This window comes from Oncorhynchus keta, chromosome 10, assembly GCF_023373465.1.
Source record: "Oncorhynchus keta strain PuntledgeMale-10-30-2019 chromosome 10, Oket_V2, whole genome shotgun sequence".
NCBI classification, from domain to species: Eukaryota; Metazoa; Chordata; class Actinopteri; order Salmoniformes; family Salmonidae; genus Oncorhynchus; species Oncorhynchus keta.
Window position 1 is genome coordinate 53,909,314 of NC_068430.1, and position 27,242 is coordinate 53,936,555.

General features: G+C 41.9%; 1 protein-coding gene across 1 annotated transcript in view; it reads left to right on the forward strand.

Moving 5' to 3' along the window:
• Positions 1-3,938: 3,938 nt before the first annotated feature.
• plxnb1b (plexin b1b) overlaps positions 3,939-27,242 on the forward strand; it is a 98,441-nt gene continuing 75,137 nt past the window's right edge. The window contains 2 exon segments of the mRNA XM_052527292.1: positions 3,939-3,950; positions 8,874-8,918. The gene's annotated coding sequence lies outside the window, so the exon portion shown is untranslated.

Genomic DNA, 27,242 nt, shown 5'->3' on the forward strand with positions numbered 1-27,242 from the left:
AAAGAGTGAATTTAATTCTTTCCTACAAGAAAATGCAACTCGCCCTGAAGCTTTCTTTTCTATGAAGGTTGAATTCTTTATTCCCTGTATTATATATGCCTAGAAGGGGACACACACACGCACAGCACAGTACATTGGATCAGAATCGGATGTGTGCAGCACAGCTGGCCTAATGAGATCCGGCTGGAGGGAATTCTGGTAGCAGAGAGACTGTATCAGGACCTGCAGACGTCACACACGCTCATACTTAAGCCACACACACACGCACACACTCACTTGTCTCGCAAAATCAGTGTTTTAATAGACAACGTTTTGGTCTATGACATTCTTCGACGTGTTCCACGTGTCTGTATATGTGTGTCATATAATATATATCACCAAAAAAAGAAACGTCCTCGCACTGTCAACTGCGTTTATTTTCAGCAAACTTAACACGTAAATATTTGTATGAACATAACAAGATTCATCAACTTGTTAAGTTTGTGTCTCAACAAACTTAACAAGTTCCACAGACTAATGTGACTAATAGAAATGGAATAATGTGTCCCTGAACAAAAGTAACAGTCAGTATCTGGTGTGGCCACCAGCTGCGTTAAGCACTGCAGTGCATCTCCTCCTCATGGACTGCACAAGATGTGCCAGTTCTTTCTGTAAGATGTTACCTCACTCTTCCACCAAGTTCCCAGACATTTATGTGGCGAATGACCCTAGCCCTCACCCTCCGATCCAACAGGTCCCAGACTTGCTCAATGGGATTGAGATCCGGGCACTTCACTGGCCATGGCAGAACACTGACATTCCTGTCTTGCAGGAAATCACGCATAGAACGAGCAGTATGGCTGGTGGCATTGTCATGCTGGAGGGATGAGTCTGCAGGAAGGGTACCACATGAGGGAGGAGGGTGGCTTTCCTGTAACGCACAACGTTGAGATTGCCTGCCAGCAATGACAATAAGCTCAGTCCGATGATGCTGTGACACATCGCCCCAGACCATGACGGACCCTCCACCTCCAAATCGATCTCGCTCCAGAGTACAGGGCTCGGTGTAATGCTCATTCCTTCGACGATAAACGCGAATCCGACCATCACCGCCAGTGAGACAAAACCGCAACTTGTCAGTGAAGAGCACTTTTTGCCAGTCCTGTCTGGTCCAACGACGGTGGGTTTGTGCCCATAGGTGACGTTGTTTCCGCTGGTGTCTGGTGAGGACCTGCCTTACAACAGGCCTACAAGCCGTCAGTCCAGCCTCTCTCAGCCTATTGCGGATAGTCTGAGAACTGATGGAGGAATTGTGCGTTCCTGGGGTAACTCGGGCAGTTGTTGCAATTCTGTACCTGTCTCGGATGTACCGATCCTGTGCAGGTGGTGTTGAACGTGGTCTACCACTGCAAGGATGATCAGCTGTCCGTCCCGTCTCCCTGTAGCGCAGTCTTAGGCGTCTCACAGTACATTGCAATTTATTGCCCTGGCCACATCTGCAGTCCATGCAGATGAGCAGGGACCCTGGGCATCTTTCTTTTGGTGTTTTTCAGAGTCAGTAGAAAGGCCTCTTTAGTGTCCTAAGTTTTCATAACTGTGACCTTAATTGCCTACCGTCTGTAAGCTGTTAGTGTCTTGACGACAGTTCCACAGGTGCATGTTCATTAAGCATGGGAAACAGTGTTTAAACCCTTTACAATGAAGATCTGTGAAGTTATTTGGATTTTCACGAATTATCTTTTGAAAGACAGGGTCCTGAAAAGGGGACATTTCTTTTTTTGCTGAGTGTGTGTGTGTTTTCCTATGCAACTATACAGGGTGAGTGGAAAACATAAGAACGAGAAAGAACCCATGCCTATTCTTCCGTTATGTTTTCTTTTTTTACTGTCCAAGCACATTGACAGTTTGGGCCGAGCACATTCCACATATTTAGGGGCTAAACCAAAAGGCAGTGAGTTGCGCACACAAGAACACAGCTCCCCGGGGACAACGATACAATGTGGGCTGGTTAGTTACTGCTGAACTTATCAACAAGACAGAACGCTTCCACGTTTGCATTTTATTGAATCTTCACTTGAACAATGAATGTTCTGAGAAGGCCTCATTTGTGATATTGTATTTACCTTTGATGTGGGTTTTGTTGGTAAAAAGAAAATAGGCCTGCAATTGTTTTTTTATTTTTTTATAACTGAAGGTGAAGACTCAACAGTTGTCAATTATCAATGCATATCAACTGTAACCAATAATTGAAGTGATATTTGGTCGATGACCCTGAACCTCCCCCATTTTTGTAAGTTTCAACAGTCAATCCGCTTCCTATAGACTACGTTCAACAAATTGTTTTGAGAGTCCCACAACCGCATGTCCTAGATGGCAGAAGTCCATCGACAGTCCGTAACTGATTTGAGACTTGTTACTACTAGTCTCACTGACTTGAGCGATGGCTGTTTTTCTCTTCTGGCTCATAATGGAAAAATAGCTTTATCTTAACCCCAAGCTTGAGGAAATGTTTTTCATCAGATCAACTGCACCCTCTCATCAAAATGTATTTCATAAAGCCTATTTATCGACCTACTTGGTGGATACTGTTGCTGCTAGAAACAGTCACTGGGTCAGACAGACTTTGTCGTAGCAGTTCTTCAAATGATTACGATTTGACTTGAAAAGGAGCCTATTGCAGCATTTTATGGACGCAGAAATGACCAATCATCTCAAAGGCTGGAGCTCAATCTTCCCATGGATCTCCTCTGTTTATGTTTGTTAAATCAAGTGGAAATGTCATTTTTCAATTAACTTTGTGATTAACTCGCTGATCTTGGCCCTATGAGATCCTTGGCCTACTTGTTTGTGCCAATCTGTTAGTTCGTATTGAGACGAAAGGTTTGGAAAAGGGAATAGCTTTGCCAGTGGAGGATAACTCTGTGGTAGAGAAATGAGCGCAGCGAAAAATATGAAGAGGCAATTTCTAGTCTGTGACTGTCTTGAATTTCTTGGCCCATAAAAGTAAGGTTGTGTTAAATGAGTTGCTTACTGACGAGTCAAGCTTGCTTCCTTCCTCGGGATCTCTGGTCAAACCAAGCTGGCCAGTGTGAAAAATGATTTAAAAAATAACTATGACGCAAAGTAACATTCTTCTCAAAGTCAGGAAGTGCCAGGAAAAACCTATCGCTCCCAAATCCATAGGACATTTATCTCACTCTTAATTCTGAGGAGATTTTGCCACTTTAACCGACTGCTTGTTTAGAGTAAGACGTTCCTCTTCCCCCAGTCATCATTACTATTTTGACGTACTAGTCACTAGATTGTCATGCTAGAAAGACCAAACTAAACTTGCAATATCGTCAGAACTGATTCACCCTATTTTGCGGAGAAGAAGAAGTGGACTTTTTTTATTTATTTTTATTTCACCTTTATTTAACCAGGTAGGCCAGTTGAGAACAAGTTCTCATTTGCAACTGCAACCTGGCCAAGATAAAGCATAGCAGTGTGAACAGACAACACAGAGTTACACATGGAGTAAACAATTAACAAGTCAAACACAGTAGAAAAAAAGAGTGTATATAGACTTTGTGTGCAAAAGGCATGAGCAGGTAGGCGAATAATTACAATTTTGCAGATTAACACGGGAGTGATAAATGATCAGATGGTCATGTACAGGTAGAGATATTGGTGTGCAAAAGAGCAGAAAAGTAAAAAAATAAATAAAAACAGTATGGGGATGAGGTAGGTAAATTGGGTGGGCTATTTACCGATAGACTATGTACAGCTGCAGCGATCGGTTAGCTGCTCAGATAGCAGATGTTTGAAATTGGTGAGGGAGATAAAAGTCTCCAACTTAAGCAATTTATTTTTTATTTTTTTGCAATTTGTTCCAGTCACAGGCAGCAGAGAACTGGAACGAAAGGCGGCCAAATGAGGTATTGGCTTTAGGGATGATCAGTGAGATACACCTGCTGGAGCACGTGCTACAGGTGGGTGTTGCCATCGTGACCAGTGAACTGAGATAAGGCGGAGCTTTACCTAGCATGGTCAGGCCACTGGAGAAAGGTCAATGTGTTGTTCAAAATTCAGTGGTTGGTTGTAGGCCAGAGAAACCACCGCCTGATCTGACAACTGCACGAACAACACTGTTTTTAGCTCCTCCAATTTAGATTGATCCTGGATTGGCTCTCGCTCAGTTGTTAACTTTGACCTCTGGAGATGTCTGAGCGGTGGGGGTGGGACAGGCAGAAGGACGTTGACCTCTTCCCCCGGGAAGTTAGAAAAGCATTGGTAATGAAAGGAGGCAGATGAGACCCAACTGACAAATGGGGCTGTGTGTGTGTGCAGCAGGCAAAATGCATGCAGACTGCGTAATAATGCATCTTCTTTTCAACTTACTAAACATGGAAGCATGCTAAAGTGAATTGGAGATTTTGCACACACATACCATGTGTCACTGTCGGATTCAAATGGTCAGCTTACTCCCAGTGCATGCCATTACGGATATGCAAAGGAAACTTGATATAGGCTATAGGCTAATGGTTGTCATTTTGACTGAGAGCATTCATTTAAGCATTCATTAAGTTGAATTGTGTTCTATCACAGAAACGCATTCATCCCCGATCTCATCAAAGTGAGTGGAGAAGCCCATTCTCTCCCAGCTTCTCATTATGTAGTAACGTGAGTAATCCTGGTTAGAGCTTCACATTGCTGCAGAATCACGGCCAATGAGAATTCTCATATCTTTCTGATGAAGTCAAGTAGCCTCCACTAATTGCCCCGTGGGCCTCCCTGACTCACCCACGATGCTATATAGTGTACTGTCATTTAATAAACTGAAGCCTCAATGGCCTCCACTGAAGCCTCAATGGTCCTTTTGTTATGTTTGTTTTGGTGGACTGTGACTGCGTTGGCATAACCTTTGTGGAGTTTGGGGAGGCGATAACGTATTGTTAGTTCGGGAAGGAAGCAATTAGGATAGCATCAGCCGCATGCCAAGTGGCTGGAGAGGACAAGCCCTTTTGGACAGGATGCCGTGGAGTTATATTTGGGACCCTTTTATCCTCTGCTTGAGAGGAAAAAACTAACCGTATATATATTTTTTTGTAATTAATTATAGCCCCACTGTGGCCAAAGAAACACGGTCATTGGAGGTTTAGGAGCAACAGCTTAACCACGCAAGAAATGGTGGCATTGTTGGTTTTGATGACGTTGTGTTATTTCCCCTCAGGTTTTGATGTGCTAAGGGAATGTGTGTGTGTGTGTGTGTGTGTGTGTGTGTGTGTGTGTGTGTGTGTGTGTGTGTGTGTGTGTGTGTGTGTGTGTGTGTGTGTGTGTGTGTGTGTGTGTGTGTGTGTGTGTGTGTGTGTGTGTGTTCCATCCCCGCCAGAGGAAGAATAGAGAAGCTGGTAGAGTGTGTGCAAATAGCTGGTACGGGAAAACCGTTGAGATTTATACTACATCTCATGATTCATATAATCAACAAATTGTATGCTCATTTTCAGTACTTTAATTGACTTTGCTGATGATTTATAGAAAATACATTTTAGAATGTTCTCTTTTTGAAGTCCCATTTTCTCACAGCAGCCTTTTTATATTGAAGGTTCCAAGCTGCTATGAAGAAACCACTTCCCCCCCAGCTTTTTACGACCAACTAGTTTTCTGAAGTGCCGTCTGGTGGCAGTAATATTTTATTTTCTCTGTATGTCTGACCTGATTTACTTTGAGTTATCCCTATTCGGCCCGGTTAAAAAAAGCCTTGTTTATTTGGAGTGCCGGCCATGTTTGAGAGGGCTTTCAGGACAATGAGTGCGATGTCAACCCCCAGAGTGTGTGTGTGTAAGGGTACAATTACCCCTCTGTTTAGCGCTGGTGACCCCAAATTTTGGCAGGGGTGAGTGAAACACGCTATGTCACTAGTTGAGTCACTGTACAGTCTCAAACGCTGGGAAGTCTTGTGGAAATGGGTCCAGTTCATTTCATGGCCACAATGGGACCCATTAAGCTTGACATTAAAGTGTGATGTGGTGTTTTACAACTGCCTCTACACAATTCTATCAAGCTCAATGGGTCCAATTCTACAACATACCATTTCCTACCTGCCAGAGGTAGTCAACCTCTGACAATACAATATGTACACTGTGTAGATCTATAATTAATGCTCACACTCTTACTCCTTCTGATAAGGTTGTTTGTAGACTGTATGCTCAACCTGAGGGACTATTGTGCTACTAATCCTTGAATGGGGAGTCCTATATAGAAAAGAAACAAGATCTTAGATGACAATATTTCCCAGCTCAGTCCCCAACGAATCGCACGAATCGCAACCCCGCCCCCCCAACCAAAGAACATCCAATATGTATCCAAGGGTTCTCCATTTTGTCTTCATTCAGACGTCAACTCAGGCCCTAGTTGTCATAGTGTAGGTCAGTGATTTTAAATGAACCCATTATATGACTGAGCGACTCTGTTTGTTGCTTGCCTCACCTGAGAGGAAGCGTCACACAACAAGACCTGACAGATCCAGGAATGGGAAGTTCCAGGAATGAGCCGGAGCTCAGCTGACAGAAGACCACAGGGTTTCCTGGGTTTTATCGTGGCAATGAGAATGGTAAGACAGCAGATTCTACTGCAGTCTACCGACCTCTGGGCAGAAACATATAGATTTACTTACCACTTTCTCTTTTTACAACCTGGAGGGATTTCTGGAGATTGTCCCCAGGTTTGACCAAATGTTGGCCCGGTATACAGGCAGCATTCCTTGACAATGGCTGTCATTTTGAACTCCTGGGTAGGAGAAGTGAATAATATTCCTTACAAGTATCTAAGATGAATGAATGAATGAATGAAGTCCACAATGTGATTGCAAGTAATTATTTTGTCCGGGAATAAGATTCATCTGGGTCTGGGGAAACCGGCCTTCTGAAGTTGTTTAGTCTGGTTAGTCTTCTTTGATACATTTTTTGCTTGGTGTCGCTGAAATCACAGCGCTAAGTGATAGTCTGTTTGAAACTAGTGAGCTTCACTCTGGTCTACTCCGTCTGTTTTGTTTGGTTGATAACTTAACGTGTAGACTCGTTCCTAACTGGTAACTGACCTGGTTATAACTCAATATTCCCGGTCATTCTCTGATCAAGGGCATGTGTGAGTCTTTTTAAAAGCACTACGATGTGCCATGTTTCATGTTCCGCCAGACCTCTCTTCTGTGGTTGTCAGTCGTCTGCCTTTTTGAAAGTGACCTTTTGGTTACGCTCTGCTCCTCTGTGTTCAGCATGGCTTTTGTCGCCATCGCCGACAAAGGCTGCCTTGCCCTATTTGTGCAGGCTTCACCGAGGCAGCATGGTGATGTATCATTCAAGTCAAACATTTAACAGGTTTAGGTCCAGCTAGCAGACAATAATATTTCGGAAAGACCCCTTAACTTTTTCCACATTCTGTTAAATTACAGCCTCATTCCAAAATAGATGAAAGAAATAAAAATCCTCTGATCTACACACAATACGCCATATTGACGAAGCGAAAACAGGTTTTTATAAATGTTTACAAATCTATAATAAACTAAAACATACCTTTATTTACGTAAGTATTCAGACCCTTTGCTATGAGACTCAACTGAGCTCAGGTGCACCCTGTTTCCATTGATCCTACTTGAGATGTTTCTACAGCTTGGAGTTCACCTTGGTAAATTCAATTGATTGAACATGATTTGGAAAGGCACACACCTGTCTAAATAAGGTCCCACTGTTGACAGTGCATGTCAGAGCAAAAACCAATTGCCTGTAGAGCTCCAAAAAATGTCTGCAGCATTGGAGGACCACAAGAAAACAGCGGCCTCCATTTTTAGTTTGGAACCACCAAGACTCTTCTTAGAACTGGCTGTCCGGCCAAACTTTGCAATCGGGAGAGAAGGGCCTTGGTTAGGGAGGTGACCAAGACGTACAACCATCTCTGCAGCACTCCACCAATCAGGCCTTTATGGTAGAGTGGCCAGACGGAAGCCACTCCTCAGTAAAAGGCACATGCCAGCCCGCTTGGAGTTTGACAAAAGGCACCTAAAGACTCTCAGACCACGAGAAACAAGGTTCTCTGGTCTGATGAAACCAAGATTGAACTCTTTGGCCTGAAAGCCAAGCGTCATGTCTGGAGGAAACCTGGCACCATCCCTACGGTGAAGCATGGTGGTGGCAGCATCATGCTCTGGGGATGTTTTTCAGTGGCAGGGACTGGGAGACTAGTCAGGATCAAGGCAAAGATGGACAGAGCAAAGTACAGAGGTCCTTGATGAAAACCTTCTCCAGAGCGCTCAGGACCTCAGACTAGGGTGAATGTTCACCTTCCAACAGGACAACGACCCTAAGCACCCAGCCAAGACAACGCAGGAGTGGCTTTGGGACAAGTCTCAATGTCCTTGAGTGGCCCAGCCAGAGCCCGGACTTGAACCCAATCAAACATCTCTGTAGAGACCTGAAAATAGCTGTGCAGCGATACTCCTCATCCAACCTGACAGAGCTTGACGATATGCAGGTCAGAATGGGAGAAACTCCCCACATACAAGTGGGCCAAGCTTATAGTGCCATACCCAAGAAGACTCTGCTGTAATCGCTGCCAAAGTTTCTTCAACAAATTACTGAGTAAAGGGTACTTATGTGAATCTCATATTTCAGTTTTTCATTTTTGTAATACTTTTTCAAAATAATTCTACAAACCTGTTTTTTGCTTTGTCATTATGGGGTGTTGTGTGTAGATTGACGGGGGAGTGGGGCAATTAACCAAGTTTAGAATAAGGCTGTAATGTAACAATATTGACCACGCATAGGTAGTGTTGACCTGAACAATATTTGCATGTTTTAATCATCAAGTCTTTTTGGTTTTAACTTTAATCTCCTCTCTTCTCCATCCTTTGTTTTGAACAGGTACACATGGGGATCCAGGAAGTGTAATTCCGGCACGTTTGGAATGTAAGTGAAGGATCAGTAGAACTTGTAATTCTACAGGGACGAGCCCTAAGGCTCTGTCTGTTTCGGATGCATGGACTGACAGGAAGGAATACTGTGGATATGGAAGGGCATGTTCACACATTAAAACATGGCCGCCTTGTCCTCCTCTACCATTTCTCTATTTGCAGTTATTTTCAATCTTATAAACTGTATTGATTATTGGGACAGTGAAGCATTTTTCTTATTTTTGTCTCTATACTTCGAAAGTTTGGATTTCAAATCAAACGATGACCATGAGTTTAAAGTGCAGAGTCAACTTTTGATTTTAGGGTATTTTTTTTATCAATATCGGGTGAACCGTTTAGAAATGTCAGCACTTTTTATATATAGTCCCCCCCCCCTTTTAGGGTAGCAAAAGTATCGGGACAAATTCTCTTATGTGTAGTGAAGTATTTGGTCCCATATTCATAGCACACTATGACTACATCAAGCTTTGACTACAAATGTGTTGGATGCATTTGCTGTTTGTTTTGGTTTTGTTTCAGATTGAATTGTGAATAAGGATGTGCGACAAAGTTACAAATGCACAAATTCCCCCCCCACCCCCCAAAATACAAAATAATGCTAACCTCCCCTGTTATAGTAGTGTTGAGAGCTTAGCATGTCTTGGGGGTATGATACTTGTGTGGCTAACTTTCTCACTCATCATTTTTCACAATTCATTCAGGACCATCTGTAATCATGGCAGCATCCACATTATTGTAGAAGTGTTTAGAAACATATTATTATTATTATTATTATTCTTCTTATTTACAAAAAAGTGACCCCAAAATGACATTATTTACCATTTTAAGTTCTTTTGGGCACACAATATGAAACACAACCAAAAACAAAGAGCAAATGCATCCAACAAATGTGTAGAGTCACAAGCTTGATGTAGACATTGCGTGCCATGAATATGGGACCAAATACGAACTTTTTACTACTTTAATACACGTGTAAGTGAATTTGTCCCAATACATTTGGTCCACTACAATGGGGAAAATATAAACAAAAAGTGTTGTAATTTATAAACGCTTCACACGATATGGATGAAAATACCCTCAAATGCAAGCTTTTGATTTCAAATCTAAACATTTGGAAATATTGGTCCCAAAGAAGGAAAAATGCCTCACTCTCCCACAGTGGAGGTTCCTTAGAGAATGAAGGGGATGACCATCCTCCTCAGTGAATTTTAAAACATATAGTGAAACATTAAAGTTATCCTTATTAGAAAAAACGATACTAAATATTTTCACGTCACCAAATAATTTATTAAAGCACACTGTTTTGCAATGAAGGTCTACAGTGGCCTCAGCAGCACACTGTAGGGTAGCACCATGGTGTAGTCCAGAGGACAGCTAGCTTCTGTCCTCCTCTGGGTACATTGACTTCAATACAAAACCTAGGAGACTCATGGTTCTCAACCCCTTTCATAGACTTACACAGTAATTATGACAACTTCCGGAGGATGATTCAATACATGGGCTTTGTTACAATACAGGAATGATACAATTTGGTTTGATTAGAGAACAAATCAATGTGATTCCATCTGAAGCGCTTTACATTTTGTTGCACAAACACATTCATTTTCCATTCTGCTGATGGAGCTCACGAGCTGGGCCTCTGAGCTTGATCTGTCTGACCTAACTTGTGTTTCTGTGTAAATGATGTATGTGTGTGTATTATGTAGGGGCCTGATCTGAGCCACAAAGGAGACTAGGCATCTACCACCCCACTACCTCTGTCAGATTAGGGGGGCAATGTAGTATGTTTTGTCCCCCCACTTGTCCCCCCACTTTGGTTCTGAAATCAGTTTCACCACTTCAACTTTTGCAGATTTAGTGTTTGAACAAGTAATGTATCAATATTTATCATCTACAAATTAGCTATGGCATAGCCAATAAATAGCGCAACTTTGGATTTCACCTCCATCTCAAAATCGAATATTAGTTGACGTTTTTAGTGAGTTTCTTTTCTCCTGCTTTGTGCAATGCAGTGCGCCTCGCAATGTGATTGCTGTCCTGGTTTTGAAATGATCAACTTTACCCTGATCATAGACACTGATTTGTTTTTCAAGCAAATCTATCAAAACTATTGCTGATTGTGAACCTGAACAATCAAAATAAAATCTATTATTAGCCCCATTTAGCAGGTAGCCTAGTGTAACCAGATGAGAGTTGTCTCTGGTAGCTTGCTTTTATTCTTGGTAAAACACCATTTTCAACAGCACATAGATGACAATAACTTAGCAAATGACATAGGCTGTCACTCAATAAAGCCTAATAGTGTATCTGGCAAGCCGATTGATTGGCTGAAGGTGCCACGCAGATGTGTGTAGGGCTGTTCGGCATGTAAGGCTGGGCACAGTGCAGTTTGATTTAAGCTACTGCTATTGCCTGGGGGTTATTCAGCATGCAAAACTACTTGTAGATCAATGACTGTCAACACAGTTACACGCTTAATTTAACACCTGAAGGAAGACTCATCAGTTTCGGGAAGGGAGAAAGAAAGTACTATGAGCAACAACAAAGAAATGTGACTCTGATTTTGTAACATTTTAAATTATTTTCTGGTGCATGCTACATTTGAGTCAGTCTGGGGGTCTGCGGACTGACGCAGTCCTATCTTACGCATCAGACCCAGATTCAACTGTTTATCGGGGAATCGTTAGGAAGCAGACATGGTGCCCAGATCTTCCAGAACTTGATTTCTGATGTTATTTTGGTAGAAAGTCCAATTGTAAACCGGGCAGTGCCCATTGTGGCAACATAAATAACTGTTATGACTCTCGAGACATTTCCTCTAATTCATCTGAATTATACAAATTGCTCAGTGCCTAGGAATGGAGTTTCCTACCCACTGGTGACAAGTCCACTTCCACCAACCACATGCCAACGCATTCAGCAGCTATTTAAAGTGTCCACGTCTGGTCCCGATTACCTCTCCAAAGCAGAGGCTTTGGTCGCTTTGTGGACCAAAGAGCCCTCCTTCAGTAGCTTTTATCCGTTTGTTTTCATATTTCAATTCCCTTTTGGTTAGTGCTCTTCCCTTATTCTCCTCCTCGCCATTGCCCCTTTTTGGCCAAGCCAAGGATTATAAAACATTTTCCTTCCATGCTGAACTTGGTTATGTAAACTCACCTCTTGAATCCCACTCCTTGATTCCACCCTGTCCAAGTTGCCATTTCGCCAGGCCCCATCCTACGAGGACAAGCTCCCACAAAGTGTTTTGATTACATTGTGAAATAGGATCAGGGACATTTTTTTTTCTCCCCCAGGCTGGCCGTGTGGCTAAAAGGGGTGGCGGGGGGAGGAGGTGCAGAGAGAGCGAGGATTGAAGGCGGATGCGTGGGAGGAGGCTGTTGTGGTGGAACCCAGAGGGTTGTAGTGTGCGAGCGTGTGTAAGCTGTTAGCGCCTCCTAACCTCTCCCCATGCCCCTTGTGGCAAAGCAGCTGTTTGAATTACATAGAAAACCACCATTATGTCTCAGCAACCATATCCGTTTTATTCCAAAAATGTTCTTTATTGCCCATCTTAACCCCATTATTAAACTTTTTCCCCACAAAAGCCAAACCATTGAGGAAACAATTGGGAAACACTGACCTTTTTCCATTAAGCTCCCTGGGATCATTCGGGACGCTAGCATCCCACCTCGCCAACAGGCAGTGAAATTGCAGGGCGCCAAATTCATAATTTAAATTCCTCAACCATAAGTATTTTACACCATTTTAAAGATACACCTCTAGTTAATCCAACCACCATGTCTGATTTCAAAAATGCTTTTCGACGAAAGCAGAACATATGTTAGGTCAGCAACTAGTCACAGAAAGCATTCAGCCATTTTCCAACCAAAGAGGTCACAAAAAGCAGAAATATAGATAAAATGAATCACTAACCTTTGACGATCTTCATCAGATGACACTACCAGGACTCAATGTTACACAATACATGTATGTTTTGTTCGATCAAGTTCATATTTCTATCCAAAAACCTCTGTTTACATTGGCGCCATGTTCAGAAATGCCTCCAAAACATCCAGAGAAATTGCAGAGCCACATCAAATAACAGAAATACTCATCATAAACTTTGATGAAAGATACATGTTTTACATAGAATTAAAGATGAACTTGTTATTAATGCAACAGCTGTGTCAGATTAAAAAAAAAAGCTTTACGGCAAAAGCACAATATTCAATCATCTGAGAACAACGTTCAGCCACAAAAGCAAGCAATAAAGTTGTGGAGTCAACAAAAGTCATAAATATCATTATAAATCTTCATTTAGCTTTGCTGATCTTCGTCGGAATGCACTCCCAGGACTCCCACTTCCACAAGAAATGTTAGTTTTGTTCGATTATGTCCAAATACCTCAGTTTTGTTCGCGTTTAGTTCACTATTCCAAAGGCACAATGCGCGAGCGCAATATCCAGACAAAGTAAAGAGTTCCATTACAGTTTGTAGAAACATGTCAAATGATGTTTACAATCAATCCTTTGGGTCTTTTTATAATAAATCTTCAATAATATTCCAACCGGACAATAGCGTATTCATTACAGAGGAAAAAGAAGGAACGGCGCGCCCGCGTGACCACGCAGTAAACAACTGATTGCCCTCCGCCTAGTCCACTTGTTGAAACAGCTCTTATTTGACACCCTTCCACAATAGAAGTCAAACAACTTTCTAAAGACTGTTGACATCTGCTGAAAGCCTTGGGAAGTGCAATCTGGCCCCATAGACACAGCATATTGGATAGGCAATCACTTAAATGAAACTACAAACCTCAGATTTCCCACTTCTCAGGTTTTTGCCTACCATATGAGTTCTGTTCTACTCACAGACATCATTCAAACAGTTTTAGAAACTTCAGAGTGTTTTCTATCCAATACTACTAAGGATATGCATATATTAGCATCTGGGACGGAGTAGCAGGCAGTTTTCTCAGGGCACCTTATTCATCCAAGCTACTCAATACTACCCCCTTGTCACCAAGAAGTTAACTCCCTTCCATGTATTCTATGGCAACAAGTGTCATCGTGATAAAAAAACAACAACGTATTGTTCTTGGTTCAGTAATCCCTTTTCCACTTCTTCTCTTTCTCATTGCCTGGTTAGCCAAACTCTGGAAACATTAAATCAGACATTTGTCCGGCGGGTCGCTCTCACAGGTTATCACGAGGAACTTTTTGTCTCCATTAGTTCCCTCGACTCTCAGCACGGTCATTATACTGGTAGCGGCACTCAGGCAAGCCTATGATTTTGAGCACCGTTTAAACAGTGCTTCACTCACACAAGCCTGTGGCCTTGGGGCATGTGCCTTATCAATGTCTACTTTTTCACTGAGATTTGTCTGGGAGGGGAGTGATGTTATGGTAGCCTGTCATTTTGATTGAGGGAGTGATGTTATGGTAGTTGGGAGGGGTTATGGGAGTTGTAAGGGGTGCGTGTTGGTGGCAGGGAAGTCAGGCGCAGGAGAACGCACTTTGTTTAATAAATGCTGACCAAACTCCAAAACAACCAAAATGTACAAAATAACAAAGTGGGTACAAAACCCGTCCCACACCAACACTAAATAGCACATCACATACAAACTAAACAATCTCTGACAAGGACATGAGGGGAAACAGAAGGTTAAATGCACAACATGTAATTGTTGGGATTGGAACCAGGTGTGAAGGAAGACAAGACAAAACCAATGGAAAATTAAAAATGGATCATTGATGGCTAGAAGGTTGGTAACGTCGACCGCCGAACACCGCCCGAACAAGGAGAGGGACCGACTTCGGCGAAAGTCGTGACAAGCGTGTCATTTTGATTGAGGGAGTGATGTTTTTGTTGACCATCTGGACCTTCTATATCCAGTAGCTCTCCTGGAGCCCAACACAACAATGCCCTGTGTGTTTACTTAGTTGCTCATCTCTCTCACACACACACTCGCACTATGTCCTCCTTAAACATACATGCACACAGCTTTCAGTTTTAGATTGTTAATGATTACTGCAATTTTGGGGTTAGAGCTGGCAAGAAAGGCATTTCGGGCATGTGACATTGAAAGTTGAAACGTCGCTTCACCGTGCCGTCTCTTTTTAAATCTCGCTCTCAACACCCATCCAAACACACTTGTTTGAGTATTTTGTTTGGTTCCATAATTTGAGAAAACAGAAATATATATATATATATATATATGTGTGTGTGTGTGTGTGTGTGTGTGTGTGTGTGTGTGTGTGTGTGTGTGTGTGTGTGTGTGTATATGTGTGTGTGTGTGTATATATATGTGTGTGTGTGTGTGTATATATATGTGTGTATATGTATGTGTATATATGTATATGTATGTATACATATGTATACATATATATACATGTATGTATGTATGTATGTATGTGTGTGTGTGTGTGTGACAACTAAGGAGTCAGTTTCTTACAATGTGTATATATATATGTATATATATATATATATATATATGTATGTGTATATATATATGTATGTGTATATATATATGTATGTGTATATATATATGTATGTGTATATATATATGTATGTGTATATATGTATGTGTATGTATATATATATATATATATATATATGTATGTGTATATGTGTATATGTGTATATGTATATATATATATATATATGTGTATATGTGTATATGTATATATATATATATATATATGTGTATATATATATATGTGTATATGTATATATATATATGTGTGTATATATATATATGTGTATATATATATGTCTATATATATATGTGTGTGTGTGACAACTAAGGAGTCAGTTTCTTACAATCAAGGATACAGAATAAAGCACCACACCATACAAAGACACACTCCCACTCCCAAAGCGAACCGGAGATGAGCAGCTGAGCATTAGATTACAGGGAAATGATCAGCCAGAGTAGACCGGTAACCAGCAGCCACACTGCAGGGTTCAGCTGTGTGTGTGTCCTTGTGTACACACCTGAACTTTTATCGCAAGCAGAGAGAGAGACTTCACTGAACATCATACACCTGGTCTAGACACTACCATAACCGCAGTCCCATACCACTGACAACCAGACCGTGTAATTGTGTCAGTTTTAAAACCCATTGCACATTTTACTTTAGGATGGGTCTTTTTAGGAACAATAAACAACAACGGATACCATGAGATGGAATAGGTCGGTACGGCAGCAGTGTATTGTCCTGAACTGTGTCCTGTGATTTGAGGCAGGGGAATGATATGCAAAGTATGGTGGTGCTCAATCTGCTCCGTCTACTTACCATGTATGGTTTCAGTCGGGTGATTTGATTTAAAATGGCATTTTGTGTAACCGAGCGCCATGCCAAGCTCCATGATGGCCGCTATGTGCCTCGCTTTGGCAGTCCTGTTCAACTCATGACAAAGGCAGGGCGTTTTGGTAACCTAGCCTTTCTTAAAATACCAAACCGCTTCGTCACTCAGAGACTTGTGCACACACAGCCTACTCACAGTACACACACTTCTCAGTCAGGCTCCATGGCCAAAGCAAACCTTTTTGTATTTGAACTGCATAAAACTGTGAGTGGAGAAGAGCGCTAGGGACAGTAGATTAAGTGGCCTCTAAGCGTATCAGAAATCTTAATTAACATTAGGGGGCTTGATAAGGAACTTTGGCTGTCAATCTCATGTTTATTTTTGCAGTCTGAGGTAGTGTCTGAACGGTGAGGTAACGGTCTGGAAGGAAGGCTAGTACTACTATCATATGTACTGCATTTACCTCCTTCTCTCAGAGACGTGTTATTGGAAAGGTGGACTGTGCAGTTTATACACTCAACTCTGAGGACCATAGAATTAAAGGCACTATTTGGATTGAATTTCGCTTGTCTCAATCGTTGTGGCATTTTTTCACGGCATGTTCTGTACTGTGGGAAACATTTTATCTACTGTATACTGCACTGTATAATGGTTTGAATAGTAGCCGTTTCTCTTCACTCCTTATAGGTAGCACCAAGCTCTCTAACTAGCGTTTTAATAGGTGGTGGTAGTAGTACATTCATTAAACATTTTAGTCACACTACTAGCGTATTTCACGACATCCAATTTCAAATGGGAGGAACTGTTACTGTTACCTACTTCAATGATTCTCACTCCCTTGTTGTGCAGAGACATTTTCTTCGACACGCTCAGTAGAAATGTCTGACATTTTTCAGTTGTCTGTGTGATTGGGTGTATCAATAACAAAATTGCTTAGGCAGTGTGTGGACACCCTGGGAAATTGGCAATTCCGAAATGAAAGCTTCCACAGAACTAGACAACATGTGAGGCATTAACATCGTCTTATTGTTATCATTTGGGTCAATTTGACAGATTCCTTTTGATGACTGTTACACAAAATTATGCTGTTCTTTTTTTTAACCTGTGAAATGTCTGTTAGTAAGTTTCTCTGGACAGACCAAAACAACACCTGCAAACGAACCCATTCTCATCACACATTCTTCTGTGTGTTTGTGGAGGTGAGAATTTAGCGTAATTCTGTTTTACTACTCAGACAAGGGACCGAAAGTATTGATGTAGGACTTGAGTATAGGTGTATAAAGTGGCCTATAATACTGACTGAGGTAAGATATAGATGGGGAGGCAGGTAGCCTAGTGGTTAGAGCATTGGACTAGTAACCAAGAGGTTGCAAGATCAAATCCCCGAGCTGACAAGATCAAAATCTGTCGTTCTGCCCCTGAGCAAGGCAGTTAACCCACTGTTCCCCTAGGCTGTCATTTGAAAATAAGAATTTGTTCTTAACTGACTTGCCTAGTTAAATAAAGGTAAAACAGAACATTAGACAAGCATGGCTTCGACACCAATCTGGAGTGTATGCTTCTAAAAGGATGTGGTCATTTCAGAAAGTTTTCCCCTAAGGGACTGTAATATGTGGTGGCCCATTTGTTTGGAAGGACTGGTCTGTGTGTTCTTTATTAGTCTGGTACTACCATATAGGGCCCTATAAAATCCACCTTGTGGAAAATGCAGACAGAATCACAGAATCCAGACATTAAAACATAATTCAACAATCTAAAAGAAAATGTATTGAAGTCATTCAAAACGTATTTAATTTTCCCAAGTTAATCATAAGATATGAACAAAATGCATCAGCGATTCATATTCCTGCAACTTTCTGCAACTGCACAGGAATGTCCGTCTGTGTGCGTTGTGCTCGTATGTCTAGTCTACACTTAGTGTAGCCATTAGCGATAATGCTAATGATAACCATCTGCTGGTAGATGGAAAGGCTTTCCCAAAAACCTTCTCAATTAAATGTTACAAAGTAGCCTATGCCTACCTGGCAGTATGATATCATGATCATTTGCGTCAATCCAGTGGCCATTTGTTTCGCTAACTCTGAAATCACATGAGCGCTACAGAAACACAGCTAACCTAACAACGGTCTTTGGCTGGTGCGCACTTGCATTAAAAGGTAACTACACCCACATTTTTTATGTATTTGATTTTTTTTCCAGACCTCCAACAGTGGTCTCCTGATGTGGTTCAAGCATTGTTATGGACTTCTGTTTAAAATAAAATGTAAAAGTGTAATTTTGATAGCAAGAACTGAATTTTGGAAAAAATAAATGGAATCTGGCAAAAAATTCAACAGATTTTATAGGTCACTACTAGTAGTACACACACACTCGCGCCCTTCCACTGAAGTTGGTCTTGCCACAGCCCTTGCCTTCAGGCCTCGGCAACAAATCCTTGAATACATTCTTTTTTGCCTCTAACCCATTTCCTGTTTTAGTTTCTTTGTTCTTGGCCTTCAGCCACGTCCTTGCTAAATGACTGTACTCACATCTGAAAGAGTTAATACATACAGCCGTGATGTAATCAGCAGTCTCTTTGCAGAACAAGGTGACTTTCCTTCAGCGAGGGAGCAGTAGTCATAACAAGCAGGCAGAAGTAATCAAATCATGTCATTTGACATGATTCCCTCTTCTTCTTCTTTTTTTTCATCCCCCCTTTACTTAATCTCCATCCCGTGAACAATGTCTGGGTTTAATGCAGTAGCCAGGCCCGAAGAGAGGGAACAAGGCGCACTCCTCCTCGTCATCCAATGTCATCTCCATCCCTCTCTGCTTCCCACTCCGCAGAAACAGTCCGGAATCATAATCGCCACTTGACCGTTTGTGACTTTCACATTGCCGACTGTAGATGCTCCAGGGTTGAAGTAGAGGTGACTTCCCCCCTTTATCAGATTTTTTTCCAATCTGATGCTTCGTTGCTTAAATACAGAACATTAGAGGGTATTATGCACGGGAGGGGTAGGGGCTTTGTGGGTGGTGCCTCTGCCTTTGATGTTGAGGGCTAGAAAATCCTGCTCAGTCAAATAAAAAGGGCTTTGAAATGGCATAAGTGGGTCAATCCCTTGACAGGTTTGCAACTGTGCATATGTTTGGGTCTTGAAACAGCACTCAGAACCGTTGTGTGTGTGTGTGTGTGTGTGTGTGTGTGTGGCTCTGTTGCTAGAGAGTGGTACTTGTAACGTCAAAGGTCGTGCGTTGAATTCCCGCTTGGGCCACTCAAATAAAAAAAACTATGCACACATAAATTGCTTTGGACAAAAGGGTCTGCTTAATGGGATATATTATAGTCATTCACATTACACACATTTTGCCCTGATATTTGTATAGGTTAACCCAAACTTCTTAAGAATGGGACATTGTACAAACATGACATTTTATGGAGAATATTGTGTCGTGTGAAAAGCAAGTTTGGTTACAGTATCTTAGGATTCAATGCATGCAGGGTCAACTACTGCCTATACTTTTTTTTTTTATTTAACTAGGCAAGTCAGTTAAGAACAAATTCTTATTTACAATGACGGCCTACACCGTCCAAACCCAGACGACGCTGGGCCAATTGTGCGCTGCCTTATGGGACTCGCAATCACGGCCGGTTGTGATACAGCTTGGATTCGAACCAGAGTGTCTGTTGTGACGCCTCTAGCACTGAGATGCAGTGCCTTTGACCGCAGCACCACTCTGGAGCCACTGCCTAAAAACACACATTCGAGAGAAAACTGAAAGCATCTATCTGGTAGTAGAACACTAAATAAGCTATTCAGTCGATTATTCAGCCAATCATTTCTTTCTGACTTCTGTAGCAAGCTATGTTCAAATGCTACTCTAAAATGATTCAATGGTGGATCGGGGCCTTGGTGCTAATTAGAACTTTCTATCTTAACTGGGTCACTGCCTGCTTTGTGGTTTGTTTTGCTATTCAAATGTATTGAAATGGGAAAATATGCCATCCCTGCCGAACGACCCAGTGTGGTTTTGTTGCCTTTGCTTATTTCTTTGTTCGTTGGTGGGTTGGGCTGTGTGGCTCTATGAAGGACTTTCTAGTCTGGTCAAACTCTAAATATTTGTCCAGAATGTACACCAAATTTAAATGAGGAACGTTGAACTTGTCATGAAAGAGAACTGTAGAATTTTTCTATATACAGTAATTGGTCATCTATATTTCCCCAAATACTTTGATCATTCCATTTGACAGTTTGGCTGTGTCTTTATGAAGACTGAGTGATGTTGAGGTGGGTGGGGAGGTTTCTTCAGTAAAGACCCTCCTTTGCTCTGTTGATGTTTTTTTTTCTCAGTCTCTCCCCTCCACATTGGCCCCAACGTTCCCCTCTGTCATTACCCAGTCTTTCTTGCTTTCTCTCCTTCCCGCTCTCTATCCGTACTCAGCCCGACAGAGACAAACTAAGTCAGAAAGAGGGAGTGAGATCGAAAAGGACATCTCTAAGACAATTCTAGAGCGTTGCAGAGAGAGTCTGAAATTGAAGAAAAAAATTGAGTGACCAAGCAGATAAACGGAGAACTAGAGTGTGCAGAAGATCTGTGGTTTTAGGCTGACTGAAGAATCCCCAGAGGTACAGTCAAACACACATGGGCCTGATCAATAATGGACACTGGTCCCCAGGCGCTTAGCCTGGCCAGACACGCACGCACACATGCAGATACAGACACGGACACGCCATCCTGGGCTAGTCTCCTGGGGAATTGATGCACGGTGACAAATTGACACTCCTCCCCTCCCCCTTTTCTCTATGCTCTGGTCTCAGACAAGCCACAGAAACAAGGACTGAGAAAGCAAGAATCGGATGGCAAGGAAAATATTTAGACACAGCAATAGTGGCGCAGCGGTCTAAGGCACTGCATCTGTGCTAGAGGCGTCACTACAGACACCCTGGATCAAATCCAGGCTGTATCACAACTGGCCGTGATTGGGAGTCCCATAGGGTGGTGAACATTTGGCTCAGCGTCATCTGGGTTTGGCCGGTGTAGGCCGTCATTGTAAATAAGAATGTGTTCTTAACTGACTTGCCTAGTTAAAGGTTAAATGTATTAATTTTTTAAATTGTGATTTCATCTATAAGAACATGACTAGTTTAGCTGTATGCTTCTCATGGTCAGATGGCATGGCCAGGGATGACAGGGTAATGAATAGCAGTTAGCTAGCTGTCAGCGCTATACTCCTGATAACCGTGTGGGAGCGTGGACTGGGGAAATAGGCTGTCAATCCTGCATCAGGACTATCCCTGCCACACAGACTGAGCAAGGGGAAGGGGGGACCCTCTTTAGGAAAAAAGTGTGCGTGCCTGTGTGTAGTTGTGCATGGTAAAGATCTATACAATGCACACGGCTAATTCAAAAACTATGGACGGACCAATATACACACAGCCCTGACAAGACAATGTAAATGGTATATTATCATTATTGAAGATAATGCAAAGCTCACTGAATTTAATGTAGGCTAGCTGACAATGCGTTGCGAATCGACGTTGCTGAATGGGAAAATACATTGCTGAATGTGAAACTACATTCCTATTACAAAACTACATGGCAAAATGTGAAGAAAAAAAAATACATTGCTGAATGTAAAAATGCATTGCTGAATTTTGAAACGACATTGCTGAATGGCAAACTATACTGACCAAAAATATAATTGCAACATGTAAATGTTCGTCCCATGTTTCATGAGCTGAAATGAAAGATCCCAGAAATGTTCCATACGCACAAAAAAACATGTCTCAAAAATGTTGAGCACAAATTTGTTTACATCCCTGTTAGTGAGCATTTAGCCTTTGCCAAGATAATTCATCCACCGGACAGGTGTGGCATATCAAGAAGTTGATGAAACAGCATGAACATTACAGAGGTGCACCTTGTGCTATAAAAGACAATAAAAGGCTACTCTAAAATGTGCAGATCTCTCGCACAACACAATGCCACAGATGTCTCAAGTTGAGGGAGCATGCAATTGGCATGTTGATTGCAGCAATGTCCACCAGAGCTGTTGCCAGAGAATTTAATGTTAATTTCTCTACCTTAAGCCACCTCCTACTTTGTTTTAGAAAATTTGTCAATACATCCAACCAGCCTCTCAACCGCAGAGTATTTCTGTTTGTGATAAAGCCCTCTTGTGGGGAAAGACTCATTTTGATTGGCTCGGCCTGACTCCACAGTGGGTGGGCCTATGCCCAGTCATGTGAAATCCACAGATTAGAGCCTAATGAATTATATGAACTGTAACTCAGTAAAATCGTTGCAAATGTTGCATGTTGGGTTGTATATTTTTGAAACTACATTGCCGAATGGGAAATAATATTGCCAAATGATCTATGTCAAAGCAATAATGGCCGGTAGTAAAGTTGGGGTGTGGCTGCAGTGCACACAGGCAGTGAATAGATCCATTGTTCCTCTAACAGGTAGCTTCACTCTTGGGATTATTCAGTAACCCATTCACTGGTGTAGGACTCATTTTGTGTGTGTGTGTGTGTGTGTGTGTTATGTGTGTGTGTGTGTGTGGGGGCCTGGTGTTTTGTATGATGTCTGCGTCGCGTGGGCGGCAAAATGTTTAAGTATTCTGTGTGTGTGGTTGTGCGCCTTCTGTGTTCGTAAGGGCGTGTATCATCATGGGTAGCGTGTGTGTGGATCAATGGCCCCTATGGATCTGCCTATCAGTGTTAACAGGAGGAGAAGAGCATTAGATTGAGCTCATCTGTGTCTCTACAGGAGGTTATAGTGATCCTGTGGCTAGTGAGTGAGGTCGATAGTTTGTGTGTGTGTTTTGTGCGTTGATAGGTTTACATAATGTGTTTGCATGTGAATTCACGGTAATGTACAAGTGGGTTCATACCGTGTGTGTGCATCTCCCTCCTTTCTGCATCCCCCTGTAAGCTTCCCACACACACACACAGTCCCATTTGCGGTCAGCAGGGGGGTGATGGGGAGCTGGAGGGGTGTCCATTGTGTGTTAAATGGAGCTGTCCATCCCCTGACATTGGAACAGAAGGAATAAGAAACCCCCCTCTGCCCTACCCCCCCTAAACCACACTGTCCCTATTCTCATACACCTCTCTTTCTCAATGTATATTTATTTTTTATTTCTCTTTCTTTCTCTCTTGTTCGTTCTTTCGTTCTTTCGTTCTTTCATTCTTTCTTTCTTTCTGGCACCCACTTCTTCCATCCTCCATATGTGGAAGTATGAGACCCGTGTTTTTTGATTTGGGACCCAACCGTTGGGGTGGCTCATCCATCATAGCCTGTCTCCACCACCCTCCTCTACTCCCGATTGGTTTGACTCCTTGGGGAGATGATTGGGCTGGACCATTGGACCACAGATGGAGAGGTGGGTAGGGGAGGGGATATCCACTTTGGTTTACTTTATGACTGGATCTTGTATGGATTTTCTCAGTATCACAAAGGAAAGTGTAGAGGGAGTTTTTATACCTCCGCTGGCTTTGTTGTAGTAGATTGGGGGAATTGAGTGTGCACAGTATGTGTGAATGGTAGAGCACACATTATGAATTAGCATTTTTTTTTTTTGCGTGTATGTGGGGGATGTGACCCCTCTGGTTATCTGCTACTGGGCACCTGACACCATGTACTCTTTTTGATCACATTATGAACAATATTTAACCAAACTTCAGGCTATGTCCTTCTATATACAATGCTTAAACATCGTGTCAAAGGGTACAAGGCTCTAGCACATATCAGGCTTGGGCCCTTGGCTCTATCTTAATTTGCCTTTCTGCAAGTCCTTCCATCCTTTTCTCCTCGCCACCTCATCTACCATATTGGAGGAGGTCCTTTCCTTTGGAGTCTTTTTTCCAATACATTTTGAGAAAGCGGGGAGGAGAACAAATGCAAGGAATCAAGGACCGATATATTAAGAGAATTTGTTGCTCTTTTGAAACTGTCAGAAACAACGTGACATCTAAGCCACGAGAGTACATGGCACATTTCAGCTCGACTCATTAACAACCTGTAGGGGCTGCCTCCCAAAGGGCACCTTATGGACTATACAGTGCCTTGCAAAAGTATTCGGCCCCCTTGAACTTTGCGACCTTTTGCCACATTTCAGGCTTCAAACATAAAGATCTAAAACTGTATTTTTTTTGTGAATAATCAACAACAAGTGGGACACAATCATGAAGTGGAACGACATTTATTGGATATTTCAAACTTTTTAACAAATCAAAAACTGAAAAATTGGGCGTGCAAAATTATTCAGCCCCCTTAAATTAATACTTTGTAGCGCCACCTTTTGCTGCGATTACAGCTGTATGTCGCTTGGGGTATATCTCTATCAGTTTTGCACATTGAGAGACTGAATTTTTTTCCCATTCCTCCTTGCTAAACAGCTCGAGCTCAGTGAGATTGGATGGAGAGCATTTGTTCTTTCCACAGATTCTCGACTGGATTCAGGTCTGGACTTTGACTTGGCCATTCTAACACCTGGATATGTTTATTTTTGAACCATTCCATTGTAGATTTTGCTTTATGTTTTGGATCATTGTCTTGTTGGAAGACAAATCTCTGTCCCAGTCTCAGGTCTTTTGCAGACTCCGTCAGGTTTTCTTCCAGAATGGTCCAGTATTTGACTCCATCCATCTTCCCATCAATTTTAACCATCTTCCCTGTCCCTGCTGAAGAAAAGCAGACCCAAACCATGATGCTGCCACCACCATATTTGACAGTGGGGATGGTGTGTTCAGGGTGATGAGCTGTGTTGCTTTTACGCCAAACATAACGTTTTGCATTGTTGCCAAAAAGTTCAATTTTGGTTTCATCTGACCAGAGCACCTTCTTCCACATGTTTGGTGTTTCTCCCAGGTGGCTTGTGGCAAACTTTAAATGGCACTTTTTATGGATATCTTTAAGAAATGGCTTTCTTCTTGCCACTCTTCCATAAAGGCCAGATTTGTGCAATATACGGCTGATTGTTGTCCTATGGACAGAGTCTCCCACCTCAGCTGTAGATCTCTGCAGTTCATCCAGAGTGATCATGGGCCTCTTGGCTGCATCTCTGATCAGTCTTCTCCTTGTATGAGCTGACAGTTTAGAGGGACGGCCATGTCTTGGTAGATTTGCAGTGGCCTGATACTCCTTCCATTTCAATATTATCGCTTGCACAGTGCTCCTTGGGATGTTTAAAGCTTGGGAAATGTTTTTGTATCCAAATCCGGCTTTAAACTTCTTCACAACAGTATCTCGGACCTGCCTGGTGTGTTCCTTGTTCTTCATGATGCTCCCTGCGCTTTTAACGGACCTCTGAGACTAACACAGTGCAGGTGCATTTATACGGAGACTTGATTGTATTTATCATCATTAGTCATTTAGGTCAACATTGGATCATTCAGAGATCCTCACTGAACTTCTGGAGAGAGTTTTCTGCACTGAAAGTAAAGGGGCTGAATAATTTTCACGCCCAATTTTCAGTTTTTGATTTGTTAAAAAAGTTTGAAATATCCAATAAATGTCGTTCCACTTCATGATTGTGTCCCACTTGTTGTTGATTCTTCACAAAAAAATACAGTTTTATATCTTTATGTTTGAAGCCTGAAATGTGGCAAAAGGTCGCAAAGTTCAAGGGGGCCGAATACTTTCTCAAGGCACTGTATATAGCAGGTAATAGGGTGTCATAGAGTACCACAGTATGAGTCGTAATAACCATAAAACCTAACGGTCAAAGAGGGAAATGGTTCCAATAGTTTTTCCACCATTAAATCCCATAGGGGCTTTTAGAGCACTTAAAATAAGGCTGTGTTTCGTGTAGGCTTACCCTGGCGTGACGTTTTGGTAACCGTGTAAATCTCTGACTTTGCTCAATATATTCACCTGTATTTACCCCTGACAAATGAAATGGTAAGTAGCTGCTAATGTGGCTATCATAAAGAAGTACAAATGCCATGATGTAGACGAGACTACCGAATTGAGGCAAAGGTAAGACTCTCTGGATTAACTATCTAATGTTAGCTAAATGTAGTAATTCATAAATTTGCTACATTTCTGTGAACTGTCTTGGGCATGTTTTATATTGACGCAAAACCTGTTCGCAAAGTAGATGACGTGCAGGAGCTTGCAGTGATTTGTAATCGTGCATGATGTCTACTTTGATGCTAATTAGCATTTTCAAATCTGAGCGTAAAATGGAGACAAATATATTGATAAAAGTCACCTTTTTCTGATATTTTTATTTTTTATTTTTTATTTTTTACATGGCTATCAAAACATCACGCCAGGGTAAGCTTACATGAAACACAGCCCTTATTCTCATTGTTTCTATAATCCCTAATGGGAAAAATAAATGATGGAAAAACAATTGGAACCATTTCCCAATTTGACCGCTAGGTTTTATGGGTATTATGAAATTTCCACTGTGGGGCTCTATTTGGGGCGCATCCTAAGAAAGGCACGTAACACATAACATAACTTTTCAATGTGAATAAGTACCTTCCTGCCTCATCCTTGATGGAGAGATTAAACTGGGCTTTTGTCTGTGTGTTTCCAAGGTAAGGTCAGAGAGACCTTGTTTATCATGTGAGCCGTGCCATGCCGTACTGTACTAGGCTGCTTGCGTTCCTGTTTAATGAGGTGTGTGCCTGTGTGACCCTTATCCTGTCTGGGACACTATGATGAATGGGACTGTTCTAGTGGAGGTGTGAGACTTGACTGTGGAGTGTTATCCCGCTTAGCGTACACGCATACTAACGAACATACACACTCTTTGTCTTTTTTGTCTCTCTCCCTCTCCCATAAGGCTGTGTTGGTGTGGTATCACCCTTAAGGATCTTCCGTACTCCTCAGACTAACTGTTCAGAAATGTAAAGCCTACCCACTACACAACTATACAACCGCTAGACATCAATCTATATACCATTGAAGTCGGAAGTTTACGTACACAGTAGCCAAATACATTTAAACTCAGTTTTTTTTTACAATTTCTGACATTTAATCGTAGTAAAAATTCCCTGTTTTAGGTCAGTTAGGATCACCACTTTATTTT